Source organism: Sceloporus occidentalis, unplaced genomic scaffold (assembly GCF_023333645.1).
Source record: "Sceloporus occidentalis isolate IW3139 unplaced genomic scaffold, rSceOcc1.0.p SCAF_25, whole genome shotgun sequence".
In the NCBI taxonomy this organism is placed as follows: Eukaryota; Metazoa; Chordata; class Lepidosauria; order Squamata; family Phrynosomatidae; genus Sceloporus; species Sceloporus occidentalis.
This window is the reverse complement of record NW_028317005.1, coordinates 10,125,325-10,133,192: the sequence shown is the minus strand read 5'-3', so window position 1 is coordinate 10,133,192 and position 7,868 is coordinate 10,125,325.

The window sequence follows — 7,868 nt, the reverse complement described above, 5'->3', positions numbered from 1 at the left end:
CACATCTTTAGCATGAAGTTACATCAGATTAAGCTGTTTGGTAAAGTCAGCATTTTGAGTGGAACAGCATCTTTAAATTGCAGCACTTTTGGTGAGACTATGTGAACTTGGACTACTTCCCAGTTTTGCTTTTTAATGAGAAACATGCGAAAGAAAAACATTGATCATCAGGTGATATAAAGCAATGAAAATCCTATTTCTCATTTAACTGTCTTATAAATGGTGAAGTTTCAGTTTTGTTTTGTAAAATACTGCTTGTGCTTACAATAATGGCCAGTTTTATATTAGTGGCCTTAAATACAGCTGACTAATGCACATGCATTGTATATTTTACTAACCTTGTGAACAGTCATTAATAAGATGGTGCGGGAAAATTTAATAGCTATCTTGTAGAGTCAGTGTCCATTGTTTATACGGCTGCTCTGTTCCAATTATGTCTTGTACAGCTGAATCTATGCAAGCAGTTCTGGCTGAAATTCCAATCTCATAATCCTTTTTGATTAAAGTTTTTTCTTTCTTTTTTAATTCCTTAGAGCATATTTGTAACTTTAATTTTCCATTGTTTAAATGTTTTTGTAAAGGAAGGAACACACTCTTCTGAAATGGGTTCTTTATACAAACAGATACTAAATAATGCTGATTCATGTATTACTAATTAAAGCACTTAATTGCAAATTACAAATAGTTTGTTGAAATTCTTTCGTCTGTAGGTAACTTTTCTTACCTGGGAATCTTCAAATTGCTCCAGCAGAGAAAATTTAAAATACCTCTTTGTGAGTTGACTCTGACTTATGATTTAATGGCCACTTCTTCAAGTGTGTCGTGTATTGTAGGCATTGCCCACATATACTACCCCTCACTCTTATCCTGTAGGGTAAAAATTAACCTATAAAAGGAATGGACCCTGGTAGTCTATCAAGTATGTTTTGGGTGCCATGATGGTGGACAGTGAAATGGCAGACCATCAGTGATGATCATTCCCAGGCCAAAGGAAAGGGGCTACCTCCTTCTGCAATTTCTCCCCCACCACCTTAGAGTTTGCTAATGCTGATTTTAACTTTCCAGGCCTGGCCTGGAAAATCCCCTTTGTTAGAAGAAAAAAACCCTCCTTGAAGCCACCCCCCAACAACACCGACGCTTAGGGCATTGCCCCTTTTTTGCAGTGATGGCCCCCTTTCCACCCTTCTGATGCTTGAGGAATTCTGCAAGGGAGTGAGCCCCATTACAACCAGAACACTTGTTCTTAAAGCGACTGCAGGTGTAATCCTACCTCAGCTGGCCCCCCTCCGAGGAAAGGGTATACCTCCCCAATTCTATCTAAATAGCAGAAGGGGCCGGAACAGAGCTTTCTGCCTGATCACACCTGCCATCACTGGAAACGTCTGCAGCCAAGTTGTGAATGTATGTGGTATAAGGCGATATATAATTTTTTTCCTTTTCTTCCTTCTTGGTTGCGTCATTCTTTGTGTGCCTATCCAAGTTAAACTTTTCAAGCATAAGAATAGTGAAAAATACTCCACATACTACCCCTTCCAAATTTTCTCCCTCATCTCTTGTTTTAAATGATTTCCAAGGGGAGCCTCGAAAAATACATAGACCACCCCCTTTGCTGCATCTGCCAACCATCACTCTCAGCCTGCTTTTCTCCTGTAGAGAACCCTTCTGCGGCCACAGCCCCTTCACCAGCTGCACGGACTGTAGTCATAGTCTCCTGGTCAGTGGCGACTCTAGAAACAATATATAGGGGGGGCACAAAAGATACCACAGTCAAACTGGGGTGGCATTAATAATTTCCACCATTAAATCATACCACTGAAAAAACATATATATAGTAATGTGCTATGGAATGTGTAATAAAATATAGGGCCAATACAAACTTCAAATAATTGGATCAACACATATGTATGTGCGTCAAAAATAGGCAGAGTCACTTAGATGCAAACAAAGGTAAATAATTTAATATGAACAAAAATAGAAGAAGAATATAAAAAGAAGATAAAAATAATACCGAAAGTAATTTAGTTCATGGCATCTGTCCTATGCATTCCTGAGGATGGAGGGAGGGAGTGTTGGGACGTGAAGAGTCCGTGGATGGCAAGTACATCTCCCCTCTACCTCTCCTGTCATGCTTCTCCAAGGCAGAATTAATGATGTCAGTCTTGTCAGTCTATTGGTCTTCACCTAATTGGGTAAACATGCTCACTAAGATCTTTACACGTCGAAACCCTATTTTAGGTGGTCACTGTACGCATATTGTAATGCCCTTTTACAGTTACAACTATACCATGCATTAGCAAGTTACTATCCTATCTATAGAATGCCTGTTTAGCAAATCCTTCATTCCATATTTTAAGGTCAAGGAAACCTTGAAGCCTATCATTAAAACATATTAATATATCTTAATAATCATTTATTTATGAACAAAGATTACATATAGTAACATAGTAACATAGTTCATAAGGTTGAAAAAAGACCAAAGTCCATCAAGTTCAACCTATATACATATTGTGTCCCTACTGTGTTGATCCAGAGGAAGGCAAAAAACCCTTATGAAGCAGATGCCAATTGCCCCATACCAGGGGGAAAATTCCTTCCCGACTCCAAATATGGCAATCAGAATAAATCCCTGGATCAACGTTCTGTCCCTATTAATCTAATATCGATAACTTGTAATATTATTGCTTTCAAGAAACACGTCCAGGCGCCTTTTGAACTCTTTTATTGAGTTTACCATCACCACTTCCTCTGGCAGAGAGTTCCATAATCTCACCGCTCTTACTGTAAAGAACCCCCGTCTGTGCTGGTGTAGAAACCTTCTTTCCTCCAACCGTAGAGGATGTCCCCTTGTTATAGATACAGTCCTGGGTATAAATAGGTCCTGGGAGTGATCTCTGTACTGTCCCCTTATATATTTATACATAGTTATTAAGTCCCCCCTAAGCCGTCTTTTTTCCAAACTAAATAACCCCAATTCTGATAATCTTTCTGGGTCCTGTAGTCCTCCCATTCCCCTTATTACTCTGGTTGCCCGTCTTTGAACCCTCTCCAGCTCCACTATATCTTTCTTGTACACTGGTGCCCAGTACTGTACACAGTATTCCATGTGTGGTCTGACTAGTGACTTGTACAGGGGTAGAATTATTTCCTTGTCGTGGGCATCTATGCCCCTTTTGATGCACCCCATGATTTTATTTGCCTTAGCAGCAGCTGCCTGACACTGGTCGCTACAGGTAAATTTACTGTTAACTAAAACTCCTAAGTCCTTTTCCATGTCAGTCGTCCCCAGTGTTTTCCCATTTAATACATATTCCCAGCCTGGATTTTTCTTCCCCATGTGCATAACCTTACATTTATCTGTGTTGAACCTCATCTGCCACATCCCAGCCCAAGCCTCCAACCTATGCAGATCCATTTGTAATCGTGCGCTGTCCTCTATTGTGTTAACCACGTTACAGAGCTTAGTATCGTCTGCAAAGATTGATACTTTACTATACAATCCCTCTACAAGGTCATTAATAAATATATTAAAAAGAATAGGACCCAAAACTGACCCCTGTGGTACCCCACTAGCAACAGTCACCCACTCAGAGTATGTACCATTAATAACCACCCTCTGTTTCCTATCACTGAGCCAGTTACTTACCCACATACACACATTCTCCCCCAGCCCAAGCATTCTCATTTTATGTACGAGCCTTTTATGTGGCACCGTATCAAATGCTTTGGAAAAATCAAGATATACGACATCCAGCGATTCACCCCGATCCAGTCTTGAGCTCACCTCCTCATAAAAGCTGATCAGGTTAGTTTGACAGGACCGATCCCTTGTAAACCCATGCTGATATGGAGTCATACACTTATTTTCATTGAGATACTCCAAAATAGCATCTCTTAGGAAACCCTCAAACAGTTTACACACAACAGAAGTTAAACTAACAGGCCTATAATTCCCCGGGTCACTTTTTGTCCCCTTTTTGAATATTGGCACAACATTTGCTATGCGCCAGTCCTGGGGAACAGACCCTGTCACTATAGAGTCCTTGAATATTAGAAATAGGGGTCTGTCTATTACATTACTTAACTCCCTTAGAACGCGGGGGTGAATGCCATCTGGACCTGGTGATTTGTCTATTTTGATTTTTTTTAGGCGGCACTGCACTTCTTCCTGGGTTAGACAGGCGACATGTACTGGGGCATTTATCTCATCCTGCTGTATATTACCTGGCATTTCATTTTCCTCTGTGAATACAGCAGAGAAGAATATATTTAATAGATTAGCTTTTTCCTGATCCCCGTCTATAACTTCTCCCTCATTACTTTTTAAGGGGCCAACGCTTTCATTGTTAACCTTTTTACTATTTATATAGATAAAGAACATTTTGGGGTTTGTTTTACTCTCTTTGGCAATGAGTCTTTCTGTCTCCAATTTTGCTGCTTTTATCTGATTTTTACATATTTTATTTTTTTCCCGATAGCTTTGTAGTGCTTCCTCACTGCCTTCCTGTTTTAGTAGCTTAAATGCCTTTTTTGCCATTTATTGCCCCCTTTACATTTTTATTTATCCACATTGGTTTTCTCTTGTTCCTGACTCTTTTATTCCCATACGGTATGTACCTTTCACAGTGAGAATTTAAGATATTCTTAAAAATCTCCCATTGAGCGTCTGTACTCTTGTTTTTGAGGAGATTTTCCCAATTTACAGTGTTAAGGGCTTCTCTTAGTTGATCAAACTTTGCCCTCCTAAAGTGCATAGTTCTTGTGGCTCCTCTAAGAGTTCCCTTATTGAAGGACAAGTTATAATGCATCATATTGTGATCACTATTTCCTAGATGTCCCCTGACCTGCACATTAGTTACTCTGTCAGGTCTGTTGGTTAATATTAAGTCCAGTAGGGCGCCCCCTCTGGTCTGGTCCTGTACCATTTGGGACAGATAATTATCCTTACTTATAGTCAGAAACCGGTTTCCTTTATGAGATTCACAGGTCTCGGTTTCCCAGTTTATGTCGGGATAGTTAAAGTCCCCCATAATAACCACCTCATTGTGATTAGCTGCCTTGTTTATTTGCTTTAATAATTGATCTTCTGCTGCTTCCATTATATTTGGTGGCTTATAGCAAACCCCGATCAGTATTTTATTATTTTTCTTTCCATATATTTCTACCCATAATGACTCCACATTATCATTTCCCTCACATATATTCTCCCGCAGTGTGGCCTTTAGGCTGGACTTTACATAAAGGCAAATATCTTTGACTATTGCCTATACCAATAATTATATATGGTCCATTTCTTAATTTAGGTTAGAAAATGTATTAGAATCTTTTACAGAATGATACTTTTGTTATTGGATTAACATAATACTTGATCATTCAACATGGGAAGCCTGAAGCCACAATTTAGTACGACTAATCCTTGAAATAAATATTATAGTATAGAGTAAATAACACAATACCTTAACTTTTCCAGTAAATGATTTCAGGGCCTTGAATGTTTTGTCACTACAACTTCAGGAGGGCATTTTATCTCTGTTTAAGTATAAATCACATAATTCCTATTGTAAGTTAAGTGCCAGGAAACAGATAACCAAACACACACACCAACACAGTCTCTGTCACACCGACATCCAGACACACACCAGGACAGGCTCTACCACACTGACACCCAAACACACACATCAGGATAGGCTCTGCCACACCCACATCCAAACACACACACACACACCAGGACAGGCTCTGCCACACCCACATCCAAACACACACCAGGACAGGCTCTACCACACTGACACCCAAACACACACATCAGGTTAGGCTCTGTCACACCCACATCCAAACACACACACCAGGACAGGCTCTGCCACACCCACATCCAAACACACCCACACCCCAGGACAGGCTCTGCTACACTGATAACCAAACACAAACAGAAGGACACAATCTACGTCACAAACATCTACATCAGGATGGATCTTTCACACTGCATTGTCGTTTAAACCCCCGTTAGTGTTTTTGCCCCTTTTGTATTGATGCCCCAGCCAGCACCCTTTTAGTATAGATTAATGTGGTGCCCCCACACTCTTGTATGATCGCCTCCAGCCACCACTATTTGTATTAATGCCCTCAGCAAGCCCCTCCCTTTATTATTGGGATGGCCCCATCGCATATGTGCATTAGACATGCATTTTTAACTACATAATGAGTACTTATGTCTTTGAAGTAAAGACTATGATTGAAAAATGATTTCAAAATTACAGCTGAACTGGGAGTTTCGTGAATATCAGACCCTGCTGCCGATATATATATAAATATTAGATCCTGCTGATATATGTATATATATATATATATATATATAAATATTAGCGGGCAAGGAATAACCCCCCTGTAGCGACGCCACTGCTCCTGGTCCTTCCTGCACCCAATTAGGCCTGCTCTCTGACCTGCAGCCAATGGCTCAACCGTCCTTGCTTTTTTATAGGACACCAGACAGTACCAGACAGTCATTCCACATCACCACTGGCCATGGACTGCAACTTCTGGAACAAGGACTCTATGCTGACAGCCACCGGGTATACTTCTTGTTCTTTCTTCCTAGAATTTTTTTCTGTTGAGAAAAACAGGCTTACTGCCCCTCTGAGGCCTCATTTTATACCCCTCCCCAGAGGAGCACTCACCCACCCATATCCAGCCCCATGTGTCAGTCAGGATGTTTGCCCTTCTCTTGCACTGGCCTTAAAACCCACCATTATATTTATTAAATCTATTGTTAAGGGTACCTGTCCTATACCTCATGGGGCCCCTCCATCCCAATCTTTCCCTCCAGTGCTGTTCTTTATTCATACTTGCTGGCATGTGGCACCATCGGGTCTACTGAGCACACACGCTGTATTGCACACCATACCAGGGGTCTCTCTGAGTTTCACAAGCTGCTTCGCAAGGACTACAGGTAACTCTGTTCCTTCTCCAGGTGTAGCATTTAGCCATGACCATTACCTGCCCAATAATCCATCCACTCCCATACAATATTATGCTATCTGGGGCTAACCCTACCCATATTGAAAGCTAGCCACCTCCCTTGTGAAGTCCCAGTCCCTTGCTAAAGCCACCCGAATGAAGGATCTACCCCTCTGTTTCTATCAAGCCATAGGAGAACCTAGAGAGGAAATTCTGACAAATTGTAATTAGTATTCGGACCATGTATAGGTCAAAAGGCATAGTTTTCCTACATATTTGTCTAAACAAATGCCTTTTGCAGAATCAGATAAATTGAAATCACCCTGTATCACCCTATACTTACACATCTTTCTCAAAGGATTCCTAACCCCTGTTTCTTTATCATTTTTTAGCAGAATTAAAATGAGGCTTAATAAATGGTATCACATATCTTAGGTAAGGCAAAATGTCTGCCCTTGCGTGCAGTGGAGTATTATTGCCTAGGCCAAGTAAAGGGACAGGTTCAGGGGAGGCAGTCCCTATGAGTATACCTAGGAACTTTTAGGCTCCGGCTACTCAGAGCCTACCCTTGCAACACATGGCCAGGACTACCAGCTGATATCAGTGGGACGTCCCGCTGAAATCGATGGGCAGTCTTTCAGACATCATGGGCAGTCCCGCTGATGTCAAATGTCCATTTAAGGAGGAGCGCTTCCCCAGTATACCTATGAGGTGCATGGGCTTCTTAGTAATCTGCCTTGTAAGTAGCCTATTTTACACTATGGAGGTCTATGCCTAACTGGTCCAGTCTCTATTGTATCTCTTCCCTCCTCATGGTAGTCATGGGGAGTGGTTGGACAGGTGTAGGCACCATAAGTATTTATTTTTTTCACTATATATGTGTTGACAATAGCTTTAGTTGTTTTTTTTGAATTCTTGCT